Source organism: Cherax quadricarinatus, unplaced genomic scaffold (assembly GCF_038502225.1).
Source record: "Cherax quadricarinatus isolate ZL_2023a unplaced genomic scaffold, ASM3850222v1 Contig2483, whole genome shotgun sequence".
NCBI lineage: Eukaryota > Metazoa > Arthropoda > Malacostraca > Decapoda > Parastacidae > Cherax > Cherax quadricarinatus.
In genome coordinates, this window is record NW_027197509.1 from 37,926 (window position 1) to 52,500 (window position 14,575).

At 41.3% G+C, this 14,575-nt stretch overlaps 1 long non-coding RNA gene across 1 annotated transcript; it reads right to left on the minus strand.

The window, feature by feature from the left end:
• Window positions 1-4,228: 4,228 nt before the first annotated feature.
• Window positions 4,229-9,779, minus strand: LOC138851866 (uncharacterized). Its single transcript, XR_011391459.1, has 2 exons — window positions 9,237-9,779; window positions 4,229-6,491 (listed from the first exon to the last, which is right to left on the minus strand). It is a non-coding gene; the product is annotated as an uncharacterized lncRNA (long non-coding RNA).
• Window positions 9,780-14,575: the final 4,796 nt, after the last annotated feature.

The window sequence follows — 14,575 nt, forward strand, 5'->3', positions numbered from 1 at the left end:
TTTCGCTAAAACTCCATTTTTTCTATCGAATGAGTACAAGAAACCACCCATTTCCCGATTTCAACTATCCAATAAAGTGGTCAGAATTTAGCGATTTTGCCAATTTCACACAAATTTCAAAAGATGCCAATTTCCGCATAAGGTCCAGAATAAACAAGAAAGACATTCCTGGTACTAAAATAACAAGTTCTCTGTTCATTAGTCACATCCCCAGGCCCCTCTTATATTTCTTTTGAACTTTGGTAAAAATCGAACATATCTGCTAATTTGAGCTCAATTTCAAGGTACTTTTCATTGTAAAACCAGTCAAAATCATCTCAATTTCTGTAATATGTCTTCCATTCTATAAAATGAGACCAAGAAAACTAGAATACAACAATAAATACCATATGAAAATACAGTGCAAAGTCGCTGTTTTAATCCAAAAACACGGTCAGTTTTTTTTTTTTGTCATTACGCACCGAGTGCTGCAGGATTTTTTTTATACTATGCACACTGACCACATAGACCCATTCTTACATATGTAGGCCTACCAGCTTTCTCTCACTAGATTTGAGGGCACTAGAATTTAGGCGTACTAGTACGTCAAAAACCCTGGGTCGTAAGACGTACTAGTACGTCTGAAACCCCCAAAGGGTTCTTAAATTTTTAACTAAGATGTGTTGTTATTTTCAGGAATACAAACCACCAACAGCTTTGGATATTCCAGCGGACCTGAGAGTTACTCTTCTCCCTAATGCTTCAAATCCTCACGGTGTACTTGGCTCTAAAGGTAGGAATACTCGTGTGTTGTAACTATCCCTTAAGGTATTGTTAAAGGTGTTCTGATTGTTTTCTAACTACCTGTAATTACTTCAAAGTAAGGCATTATTCAGCAGTGCTCATCTATGATTTTTTTTTTTTCAACAAGTTGGCCATCTCCCACCAAGGCAGGGTGACCCAAAAAAGAAAGAAAATCCCCAAAAAGAAAATACTTTCATCATCATTCAACACTTTCACCTCACTCACACAATCACTGTTTTTGCAGAGGTGCTCAGAACACAACAGTTTGGAAGCATATACGTATAAAGATACACAATATATCCCTCCAGACTGCTAATATCCCAAAACCCCTCCTTGATCACTTTATTCTTTATCACTTAGAATTTGATATAAAAAAAAAAATATGGTACCGACAAGTTGATGTAACAGCCTGGTTGATCAGGCTCTGATCAACCATGAGGCCTGGTCACAGACCGGGCCACAGTGCGTTGACCCCCGGAACTCTCTCCAGGTAAACTCCAGGTATAGAATGAGAAGCTGCGGTATAAACTGACGTCGAGAAGAGGTGTAGGAACTCATCAATGGAGGATGAAGAAGGAACCTCACTAAAAGCAGTGAGGTGTGAGTAAAGATCCCAATTTGCCCGATCAAATTGCCAGCGAGGGCTGCAGACAGGTGGTGAATAGGAAGAAGTAAGAATGATTGGAAAATGATCGCTGTCATGTAAGTCCGGTAGAACAGACCAGGTGAAGTCTAGTGCAGTGGAGGAAGAGCAGACTGATAGATCGATGCAAGAGAGAGTATGAGTACAAGGATCAAAATGGGTGGGAGTACCCATATTTAAAACATGGAGGGGGTGAGAGGCGAGAAAAGCCTCCAACTGGACACCACGCGAGTCACAATGAGACCCCCCCCCCCAGAGGAAATGGTGGGCATTAAAATCACCAAGTAACAGAAGTGGTGGTGGTAAGGATGAAACAAGAAAGGCAAAGTCTGGGATAGAAAATGCTCGAGAAGGAGAGAGATATAAAGAACATTGCAAACCACTTATTCAAGTGGATACGGGCTGCAGTGTAATGCAGCGAGGTATGGACAAATAGTGTTTCCAATTGGGCCACCACACGTGGGTTTAAATTTTCCAGCACTAAAACCCACCAAATTACTTTCAACAGACGCTCTGTCATCTCCGATCATCCTTTGTACCTCTATGGCACCCGTATCCCTGAACGTGATACAGTCAAGTTTCTGGGCCTCCTCTTTGATCGTAGGTTATCCTGGAAACCTCACATTACCTCTCTGAAGGAAACTTGTCACAGCCGGCTGAACCTTCTTAAAACCCTTGCTCATCTTTCATGGGGAGCTGATCGTCGAACCCTCCTTCGCCTACATTCCACCCTTATTTTATCGAAACTTGATTATGGTGACCAGATCTATTCAGCGGCATCTCCTGCTACTCTCTCTAGCCTTAACCCCATTCATCACCAAGGATTACGTTTATGCCTTGGTGCTTTTTGCTCTTCCCCTGTCGAGAGCCTCTATGCAGAAGCGAACGTTCCATCCTTATCCGATCACCGTGATGCCCATTGCCTTCGCTACTATGTACACTCTCATGATCTCCGCAATCCTTCCACTTATAGAATGGTCACTGATATTAGTAGACATTATTTGTTCGCCGCCCCTGTTTACTCCATCCCTTCTCTCTTCGCCTTCATTCGCTCTTGTCGTCTCTTCAATTACCACCTTTCTATGTACATGTAGCATCTCACTTTTCCCTACCCCCCTGGGAAGTTCCAGCTGTTCGAGTCTGTTCTTTCTCTCTCCCTTGCTCGAAAGCCCAACTGTCTACGGTCGCTTCCCGCTCTCTTTTTCTTGACCACTTTCACTCATTTTAATGCCATTGCTGTGTACACAGATGGCTCTAAGTCTTCTGACGGCGTAGGATTTGCAGCAGTGTTTCCGGACAGCTTCGTACAAGGGCATTTACTATCTTCAGCTAGTATTTTTACTGCTGAATTGCATGCCATCCTTACAGCACTTATCCGTATTGCATCTATGCCTGTGTCATCATTTGTGGTTGTCTCAGACTCCCTTAGTGCTTTACAGGCTATACAGAAATTTGATACACCTCACCCCTTAGTCCTCCATATCCAACTTTGGCTACGCCGCATCTTTACCAAGCATATTGTTTTTTGTTGGGTCCCTGGTCATGTTGACGTACAGGGCAATGAACAGGCACACACTGCTGCGCAGTCAGCAGTACATGACCTACCAGTTTCATGTAGAGGTATTCCATTTACGGACTATTTTGCTGTAATATCTTCCCAACTTCACACCTGTTGGCAACAACGTTGGTCTACTATGCTCGGCAACAAACTTCAATTTATTAAACCGAGTATAGGTTACTGGCCGTCTTCTTATCACCAGTGTCGAGGTTGGGAGACTACTCTCTCCCGTCTTCGCATTGGCCATACTCTTCTTACTCATGGATATCTCATGGAGAGGCGCCCTGCTCCTCTCTGAGAATTGCCAAGTTCCATTATCAGTCAGCCACATTCTGTTGGACTGCCAACTTTATCAACGAGCACACAGAATTTACCTCCGTTGTCGTCTTCGCTCTGCTGCTCTCTCTTTACCTTCTTCTCGCTGATGGACCCACCTTTCATCCAGACTCTCTCATTGACTTTTAGACAACAACTGACTTACTTCACAAATTCTGATACCTTCAGCCCTTTCTACTTCAATCTCTTGCTACCCTCTACCCCCGTACTATCCCCTTCCCCGCTGTTTTCTGTAACCTACTGATCATCCCTCCTCCCTTCTGCCATCCAATACCCTCGCTTCCTTCCCTACCCTGCAGCGCTGTATAGCCCTTGTGGCATAGTGCTTCTTTTTGATTATAATAATAATAGCGCACCTGTGGGAGAAATCTCAAAGGCCAAAAAGAGGAAGGGCAAAAGGGAGGGGTGGGGAGGAGGAAAGGAAAAAGGGGAGGATGGGATAGGGAGGGGGGGATTGGGGGATAATTAGGTTCGGTCTGAGGAAGGAGACCAACAGGTCTGATTCCTCAGACCAAGAGCCTCTTCACCACGCCAAGGAGCCCCCCTTGAAGAGGCTAGCCATGCTAGATGTTCTAGTAGTACCCTCTAATTATTTTACTACATGTAAACCACACAATAACCAAATTCTGTAAACTCAGCATTGTAATCCTTATAGAGAATAAACTCTGAATTGAATTGAATTATTGCTGTTCAACATGCATCTGAAAAGGTTTATTTGACATGCTCCGAGATTAAATTTTCATCAGCAGGAGGTACATCACAATACTAAAGATGCTAGATTACAACAAGGCCAACTATGCCTTTTCATCATTTAGTAGCTGAATTTCAGAAATATCCCTTTAAGGGAAAATTGGAGCAGTGAACTATAAGCAGTTAAAAATTTAATTATAGGAACAATGAAAAAAGTCTTAAATTGCAAATATATTCCACCAAAATAAATGATAAATTTAACAAAAATTCAAACAAAACAGAAGATTTTTTAGTATATGTACTGCCAAAGCTAGTACAATGAAAAGTAAAGTACATAATTTCTATTAATTCCATAAGAAACTAAACCATTACTGAGCTATTCACTCAAAAGTATCTTTAAGGAGCAGGAGAGTAGTCAAACATGCCAAGTCGTCAACGAAATTATCAGCCTGTGTGTATCAATGTTGCCCAATTCCTTTAACATTAAAATCTTTTTGTAAACATCTGTAATTCCAATATATCAAATCTTTTACAACTAAACTTTCATCAAGTAAAAGGTTGTTAACACTAAACAATTATACTAAGAAATCGCCCCCCCTCAAATTCCAACATAGTAAAATGTATGGAAGCAATGGTTGCCTTTCAGCACAAAAATCAAAGCTTTCATTATAATTTTGACATGTGCCAAAATTCATAATTTTATAAGACACCAGTATTGAAGTGTTAGTTAGTATGTACTGTGCTAAAACAAGACCATCTGAGTACAAAGTTAGTATGTACTGTGCTAAAACAAGACCATCTGAGTACAAAGTTAGTATGTACTGTGCTAAAACAAGACCATCTGAGTACAAAGTTAGTATGTACTGTGCTAAAACAAGACCATCTGAGTACAAAGTTAGTATGTACTGTGCTAAAACAAGACCATCTGAGTACAAAGTTAGTATGTACTGTGCTAAAACAAGACCATCTGAGTACAAAGTTAGTATGTACTGTGCTAAAACAAGACCATCTGAGTACAAAGTTAGTATGTACTGTGCTAAAACAAGACCATCTGAGTACAAAGTTAGTATGTACTGTGCTAAAACAAGACCATCTGAGTACAAAGTTAGTATGTACTGTGCTAAAACAAGACCATCTGAGTACAAAGTTAGTATGTACTGTGCTAAAACAAGACCATCTGAGTACAAAGTTAGTATGTACTGTGCTAAAACAAGACCATCTGAGTAGAAAGTTTCAACACAGTAATAATCTTACAACACAAGTAAAATGCTTTCATCAAATTTTAAGAGCAAATTCCACTCAATGGTCCTACATTAAGATTTGTGCTTTAAAATTAACTGAACCACCACCCCAGTTTCAGGAGATCAATCCCTAAAATGTGTAAAATTTAAGAAGCTTTCAAGTCATGACTTGTGCAATGCCATCTATGCACTTGTACATAAAGTACATCTCAATAACCACTTACCACTTTATACCACACCTTATATAAACAGTATCTTTAAATATAAACTAAAACTTCCAGTTGGAAGTAATGATACTACAGCTGTTTCTTCTCATATCTTGCCTTTTTTTTTTCTATGTGGAATTCACATTAAAATAAAGAAAAAACTTAAATGAAGAAATTCAATTAAAATTTGGGACAAATTGTGCTCTACCTAAAACCACCAACCTTTGCCCAAACTTGATTGATCAAGACACTAAATGAAATAAAATCATGGCTGCACTTCCTACAATTTTGTGCCCAACACAAATAAGAACCAAAAAGGAATAAAAGTGCTTTGGTGGACTGCACTAAAAAATCAGGCTTAAAAAAAAAAAAAAAAAAAAAAAAAAAGAAAGCCAAGAGGCTTTTCCATACAGCTTTAAGCATGATGTAAATGTTAAAATGTTGGGATAATACTAATGTCATTGTGCACTATTAAAACTACTCTAAACTGGCCTGTTAAAAGCTGTTGGAATCCTATTGTGAATACTATGAATATTTTTCATAGGCTTGTACCAAGTGCTACTATAATAAAACCATACACCAACACTGCAGTTGTCTATCAATGGTTATAGGTAAAGCCACCTTTTAAATCCACATAAAAACAAATTTACTAAAATTAGTCTTGCCAAAAGACAAGCACATCCATTTTTTGAATGCAAAGTACAAAAACAATTGTATTCAATATAGAATTCCACATTAATAGAAACAATATAGATTCAAGTTACAAAATAAAATTTTATAATCTAGAAAATCAACAAACATGGCAGGATCTAGCTTGTGGAAAGTTATATAACATGGCTGAGAGTTCTCTGAGTACGCAACTTTGAATTTCTCATTATTGGCTTATGGCCACCATGTGCATCAACTGGGTGAGTCAACTGCCAGCAAGATAGACAGAAATACTTGAAGCAATTCTCATCACGGCAGAAATATGGGCCCAGATGCATGCCACACAGCTGGCAGAGAGAGTCTGCTAGGTATGGGTCAACTTGTACCTGAAGAATAAGGACTGTTAACTATTTGAAATACAGGAACACAAGCATCTAACGAAACTGAATACCAATTGATTGCCATCTGTACATGTGCACACATTTTCATTAAGTTCCTAATTTTTATACTTGCTTCAATACAACAAAATACGGTATCCATAATGTTACTTAAATAAGTAACTCGTACATACAAGAAATGTGACAACATTTTGGTTAGATTTGGACAATGCATTAATTAGTCTGTTGCTTTCACTGATCCAAGGTGGACAAACCAAGCATCTCCTATGTGCTGGTTATCTGCATACTGTTCCAACTATGGTATTAGGCCCTTTTTATTCTTTGTAACAAATATTAGCATATGCAGCTGTAGCACCATTTAACCCTACCTGGAGTTTACCTGGAGAGAGTTCCGGGGGTCAACGCCCCCGCGGCCTGGTCTGTGACCAGGCCTCCTGGTGGATCAGAGCCTGATCAACCAGGCTGTTGCTGCTGGCTGCACGCAAACCAACGTACGAGCCACAGCCCGGCTGATCAGGAACTGACTTTAGGTGCTTGTCCAGTGCCAGCTTGAAGACTGCCAGGGGTCTGTTGGTAATCCCCCTTATGTGTGCTGAGACGCAGTTGAACAGTCTCGGGCCCCGGACACTTATTGTATGGTCTCTTAACGTGCTAGTGACACCCCTGCTTTTCATTGGGGGGATGGTGCATCGTCTGCCAAGTCTTTTGCTTTCATAGTGAGTGATTTTCATGTGCAAGTTCGGTACTAGTCCCTCTAGGATTTTCCAGGTGTATATAATCATGTATCTCTCCCTCCTGCGTTCCAAGGAATACAGGTTTAGGAACCTCAAGCGCTACCAATAATTGAGGTGTTTTATCTCCGTTATGCGCGCCGTGAAAGTTCTCTGTACATTTTCTAGGTCGGCAATTTCACCTGCCTTGAAAGGTGCTGTTAGTGTGCAGCAATATTCCAGCCTAGATAGAACAAGTGACCTGAAGAGTGTCATCATGGGCTTGGCCTCCCTAGTTTTGAAGGTTCTCATTATCCATCCTGTCATTTTTCTAGCAGATGCGATTGATACAATGTTATGGTCCTTGAAGGTGAGATCCTCCGACATGATCACTCCCAGGTCTTTGACGTTGGTGTTTCGCTCTATTTTGTGGCCAGAATTTGTTTTGTACTCTGATGAAGATTTAATTTCCTCACGTTTACCATATCTGAGTAATTGAAATTTCTCATCGTTGAACTTCATATTGTTTTCTGCAGCCCACTGAAAGATTTGGTTGATGTCCGCCTGGAGCCTTGCAGTGTCTGCAATGGAAGACACTGTCATGCAGATTCGGGTGTCATCTGCAAAGGAAGACACGGTGCTGTGGCTGACATCCTTGTCTATGTCGGATATGAGGATGAGGAACAAGATGGGAGCGAGTACTGTGCCTTGTGGAACAGAGCTTTTCACCGTAGCTGCCTCGGACTTTACTCTGTTGATGACTACTCTCTGTGTTCTGTTAGTGAGGAAATTATAGATCCATCGACCGACTTTTTCTGTTATTCTTTCAGCACGCATTTTGTGCGCTATTATGCCATTGTCACACTTGTCGAAGGCTTTTGCAAAGCCTGTATATATTACATCTGCATTCTTTTTGTCTTCTAGTGCATTTAGGACCTTGTCGTAGTGATCCAATAGTTAAGACAGACAGGAGCGACCTGTTCTAAACCCATGTTGCCCTGGGTTGTATAACTGATGGGTTTCTAGATGGGTGGTGATCTTGCTTCTTAGGACCCTTTCAAAGATTTTTATGATATGGGATGTTAGTGCTATTGGTCTGTAGTTCTTTGCTGTTGCTTTACTGCCCCCTTTGTGGAGTGGGGCTATGTCTGTTGTTTTTAGTAACTGTGGGACGACCCCCGTGTCCATGCTCCCTCTCCATAGGATGGAAAAGGCTCGTGATAGGGGCTTCTTGCAGTTCTTGATGAACACAGAGTTCCATGAGTCTGGCCCTGGGGCAGAGTGCATGGGCATGTCATTTATCGCCTGTTCGAAGTCATTTGGCGTCAGGATAACATCGGATAGGCTTGTGTTAATCAAATTTTGTGGCTCTCTCATAAAAAATTCATTTTGATCTTCGACTCTCAGTCTGGTTAGCGGCTTGCTAAAAACTGAGTCATATTGGGACTTGAGTAGCTCACTCATTTCCTTGCTGTCATTTCCTTGCTGCATTAATGTATTCCTTATTTCAAGAGCTATTAATTTTTTTTATTAGCACATCAGCCATTTCCCACTCCATTGTCTTGCCAGAGGCAGGCTCACACTAGTTATAAAACCAACATTAACACCCTTCCTTCAGAGTGCAGACATTGTACTTCCCATCTCCAGGACTCAACTCCGGCCTACCGGATTAAAACTAAACCAGTATTGTACATTAACTGCTGCATATGCATCACTGAGAAGAAAGCACAGAGAAGCTTATGAATTAGAAAATTTCACATAGTAGAATTACACCAGATTGTCAAAAAGAATTGTGGGCTGCACTTTAACCCTTCGACTGTTTTCGACGTATAAATACGTCTTACGAGCCAATGTTTCTAACGTATATATACTCAATAATTCTAGCGGCTTCAAATCGAGCAGGAGAAAGCTGGTAGGCCCACATGTGAAAAAATGGGTCTGTGTGGTCAGTGTGCACCACACAGACAAAAAAAAATTTTTTTTAGAAATTAAATTTACAAATGGTTGGAGATCAATTACACACCTTCTTTTTAAATTTTGGAGTTTTTATCTCTATAAATGCTGCTCTAACAGCTTTGCTGTAGGACTGAACATTGTTGAATGTAACTATGCCAGAGCCAATTGGATATTTGTGCTTGTCAGTGTCAATACCTGAAAAGAATAATTTACTTTTAAAGTTGCTTTTCAAGTTGCAGATTAATCCTTAATTAACAGTTAGGTCTCTGGAAGTGGTGAGACTCCTTTAAGTATGAATAGCATGTTAATTTTAAATTTAATTTTTTCTCTAAAAATTGCTCTTTATACCGACATTAAAAGCAATGAGAACACCTTGAATGATAGCCTTGAGAACACCTTGAATGACAGCCTTGAGAACACCTTGAATGATAGCCTTGAGAACACCTTGAATGACAGCCTTGGGAACACCTTGAATGATAGCCTTGGGAACACCTTGAATGACAGCCTTGAGAACACCTTGAATGACAGCCTTGGGAACACCTTGAATGATAGCCTTGGGAACACCTTGAATGACAGCCTTGGGAACACCTTGAATGACAGCCTTGGGAACACCTTGAATGACAGCCTTGGGAACACCTTGAATGACAGCCTTGGGAACACCTTGAATGACAGCCTTGGGAACACCTTGAATGATAGCCTTGGGAACACCTTGAATGACAGCCTTGGGAACACCTTGAATGATAGCCTTTAGCCTTGGGAACACCTTGAATGACAGCCTTGGGAACACCTTGAATGACAGCCTTGGGAACACCTTGAATGACAGCCTTGGGAACACCTTGAATGACAGCCTTGGGAACACCTTGAATGACAGCCTTGAACACCTTGAATGACAGCCACCTTGAATGACAGCCTTGGGAACACCTTGAATGACAGCCTTGGGAACACCTTGAATGACAGCCTTGGGAACACCTTGAATGACAGCCTTGGGAACACCTTAAACGACAGCCTTGGGAACACCTTAAACGACAGCCTTGGGAACACCTTGAACGACAGCCTTGGGAACACCTTGAATGACAGCCTTGGGAACACCTTGAATGACAGCCTTGGGAACACCTTGAATGACAGCCTTGGGAACACCTTGAATGACAGCCTTGGGAACACCTTGAATGACAGCCTTGGGAACACCTTGAATGACAGCCTTGGGAACACCTTGAATGACAGCCTTGGGAACACCTTGAATGACAGCCTTGGGAACACCTTGAATGACAGCCTTGGGAACACCTTGAATGACAGCCTTGGGAACACCTTGAATGACAGCCTTGGGAACACCTTGAATGACAGCCTTGGGAACACCTTGAATGACAGCCTTGGGAACACCTTGAATGACAGCCTTGGGAACACCTTGAATGACAGCCTTGGGAACACCTTGAATGACAGCCTTGGGAACACCTTGAATGACAGCCTTGGGAACACCTTGAATGACAGCCTTGGGAACACCTTGAATGACAGCCTTGGGAACACCTTGAATGACAGCCTTGGGAACACCTTGAATGACAGCCTTGGGAACACCTTGAATGAACACCTTGAATGACAGCCTTGGGAACATCTTGAATGACAGCCTTGGGAACACCTTGAATAACAGCCTTGGAAACACCTTGAATGACAGCCTTGAGAACACCTTGAATGATAGCCTTGGGAACACCTTGAATGACAGCTTTGGGAACACCTTGAATGACAGCCTTGAGAACACCTTGAATGATAGCCTTGGGAACACCTTGAATGACAGCCTTGGGAACACCTTGAATGACAGCCTTGAGAACACCTTGAATGATAGCCTTGGGAACACCTTGAATGACAGCCTTGGGAACACCTTGAATGACAGCCTTGAGAACACCTTGAATGACAGCCTTGAGAACACCTTGAATGATAGCCTTGGGAACACCTTGAATGACAGCCTTGAGAACACCTTGAATGACAGCCTTGGGAACACCTTGAATGACAGCCTTGAGAACACCTTGAATGACAGCCTTGAGAACTCCTTGAATGATAGCCTTGGGAACACCTTGAATGACAGCATTGAGAACACCTTGAATGACAGCCTTGGGAACACCTTGAATGACAGCCTTGGGAACACATTGAATGACAGCCTTGGGAACACCTTGAATGACAGCCTTGAGAACACCTTGAATGATAGCCTTGGGAACACCTTGAATGACAGCCTTGGGAACACCTTGAATGACAGCCTTGAGAACACCTTGAATGATAGCCTTGGGAACACCTTGAATGACAGCCTTGGGAACACCTTGAATGACAGCCTTGAGAACACCTTGAATGATAGCCTTGGGAACACCTTGAATGACAGCCTTGGGAACACCTTGAATGACAGCCTTGAGAACACCTTGAATGATAGCCTTGGGAACACCTTGAATGACAGCCTTGGGAACACCTTGAATGACAGCCTTGGGAACACCTTGAATGACAGCCTTGGGAACACCTTGAATGACAGCCTTGGGAACACCTTGAATGACAGCCTTGGGAACACCTTGAATGACAGCCTTGGGAACACCTTGAATGACAGCCTTGGGAACACCTTGAATGACAGCCTTGAGAACACCTTGAATGATAGCCTTGGGAACACCTTGAATGACCTTGAACACCTTGAATGACAGCCTTGGGAACACCTTGAATGACAGCCTTGGGAACACCTTGAATGACAGCCTTGGGAACACCTTGAATGACAGCCTTGGGAACACCTTGAATGACAGCCTTGAGAACACCTTGAATGACAGCCTTGGGAACACCTTGAATGACAGCCTTGGGAACACCTTGAATGACAGCCTTGGGAACACCTTGAATGACAGCCTTGGGAACACCTTGAATGACAGCCTTGGGAACACCTTGAATGACAGCCTTGGGAACACCTTGAATGACAGCCTTGGGAACACCTTGAATGACAGCCTTGGGAACACCTTGAATGACAGCCTTGGGAACACCTTGAATGACAGCCTTGGGAACACCTTGAATGACAGCCTTGGGAACACCTTGAATGACAGCCTTGGGAACACCTTGAATGACAGCCTTGGGAACACCTTGAATGACAGCCTTGGGAACACCTTGAATGACAGCCTTGGGAACACCTTGAATGACAGCCTTGGGAACACCTTGAATGACAGCCTTGGGAACACCTTGAATGACAGCCTTGGGAACACCTTGAATGACAGCCTTGGGAACACCTTGAATGATAGCCTTGGGAACACCTTCAGTAAGAGAAATTATGCTCTACAGAGCCTTCAGTAAGAGAAATTATGCTCTACAGCACCTTCAGTAAGAGAAATTATGCTCTACAGAGCCTTCAGTAAGAGAAATTATGCTCTACACCACCTTCAGTAAGAGAAATTATGCTCTACACCACCTTCAGTAAGAGAAATTATGCTCTACAGAGCCTTCAGTAAGAGAAATTATGTTCTACACCACCTTCAGTAAGAGAAATTATTTGTCTACAGTGCCTTCAGTAAGAGAAATTATGCTCTACAGTACCTTCAGTAAGAGAAATTATGCTCTACAGCACCTTCAGTAAGAGAAATTATGTTCTACAGCACCTTCAGTAAGAGAAATTATGTTCTACAGTACCTTCAGTAAGAGAAATTATGTTCTACAGCACCTTCAGTAAGAGAAATTATGTTCTACAGTACCTTCAGTAAGAGAAATTATGTTCTACAATACCTTCAGTAAGAGAAATTATGTTCTACAGCACCTTCAGTAAGAGAAATTATGTTCTACAGTACCTTCAGTAAGAGAAATTATGCTCTACAGTACCTTCAGTAAGAGAAATTATGCTCTACAGTACCTTCAGTAAGAGAAATTATGTTCTACAGTACCTTCAGTAAGAGAAATTATGCTCTACAGTACCTTCAGTAAGAGAAATTATGCTCTACAGCACCTTCAGTAAGAGAAATTATGTTCTACAGCACCTTCAGTAAGAGAAATTATGCTCTACAGCACCTTCAGTAAGAGAAATTATGCTCTACAGTACCTTCAGTAAGAGAAATTATGCTCTACAGTACCTTCAGTAAGAGAAATTATGCTCTACAGCACCTTCAGTAAGAAAAATTATGTTCTACAGTACCTTCAGTAAGAGAAATTATGCTCTACAGTACCTTCAGTAAGAGAAATTATGCTCTACAGTACCTTCAGTAAGAGAAATTATGTTCTACAGTACCTTCAGTAAGAGAAATTATGTTCTACAGTACCTTCAGTAAGAGAAATTATGCTCTACAGTACCTTCAGTAAGAGAAATTATGCTCTACAGCACCTTCAGTAAGAGAAATTATGTTCTACAGCACCTTCAGTAAGAGAAATTATGCTCTACAGCACCTTCAGTAAGAGAAATTATGCTCTACAGTACCTTCAGTAAGAGAAATTATGTTCTACAGCACCTTCAGTAAGAGAAATTATGCTCTACAGTACCTTCAGTAAGAGAAATTATGCTCTACAGTACCTTCACTAAGAGAAATTATGCTCTACAGCACCTTCAGTAAGAGAAATTATGCTCTACAGTACCTTCAGTAAGAGAAATTATGCTCTACAGTACCTTCAGTAAGAGAAATTATGCTCTACAGCACCTTCAGTAAGAAAAATTATGCTCTACAGCTGCAGGTTACATAGCATGTGAAATCTTAAGTTAAAATAATTATTAATCCTTAAACGGTCCAAACATATATATAATTTCTCTGGCGTAGTGCCCCAAACATATATATACGTTTCGTTTGTCATTCACTCGACATTGGCACGATAGGCCTAAGTCGCCTAGACTTGAGAGAATGGGTGTGCACACTGTGCGCCATATGAAAAAAATTGGGGACGCCTGGGTACCACATGCTCTTTTTTCCTATAAAAAAAGATCTCAGAATATTCGGGGCGTTGCGCAGGTGAACGTATATATACGTTCGGACCATTGAAAATTACCTGGAGTTTAGAATAATTTTTTAATACAGCTTAGAAAACCTTTACATTTATATATACAGTGGACCCCCGCATAACGATTACCTTGGAATGCGACCAATTATGTAAGTGTATTTATGTAAGTGCGTTTGTACGTGTATGTTTGGGGGTCTGAAATGGACTAATCTACTTCACAATATTCCTTATGGGAATAAATTCGGTCAGTACTGGCACCTGAACATACTTATGGAGTGAAAAAATATCGTTAACCGGGGGTTCACTGTACTGTCATACCAAAAATGTAGTCAAGGTTAGTTAATTTGTAATAATGAACAGAACTCCTGGCTTCATATCAAGAAATATATTTTGAACAAGTCTGCCATCTTCCACCAAGGCAGGGTGATACAAAAAAGAAAAAATCCCCAAAAAGAAAATACGTACTTTCATCATTCAACACTCACTTCA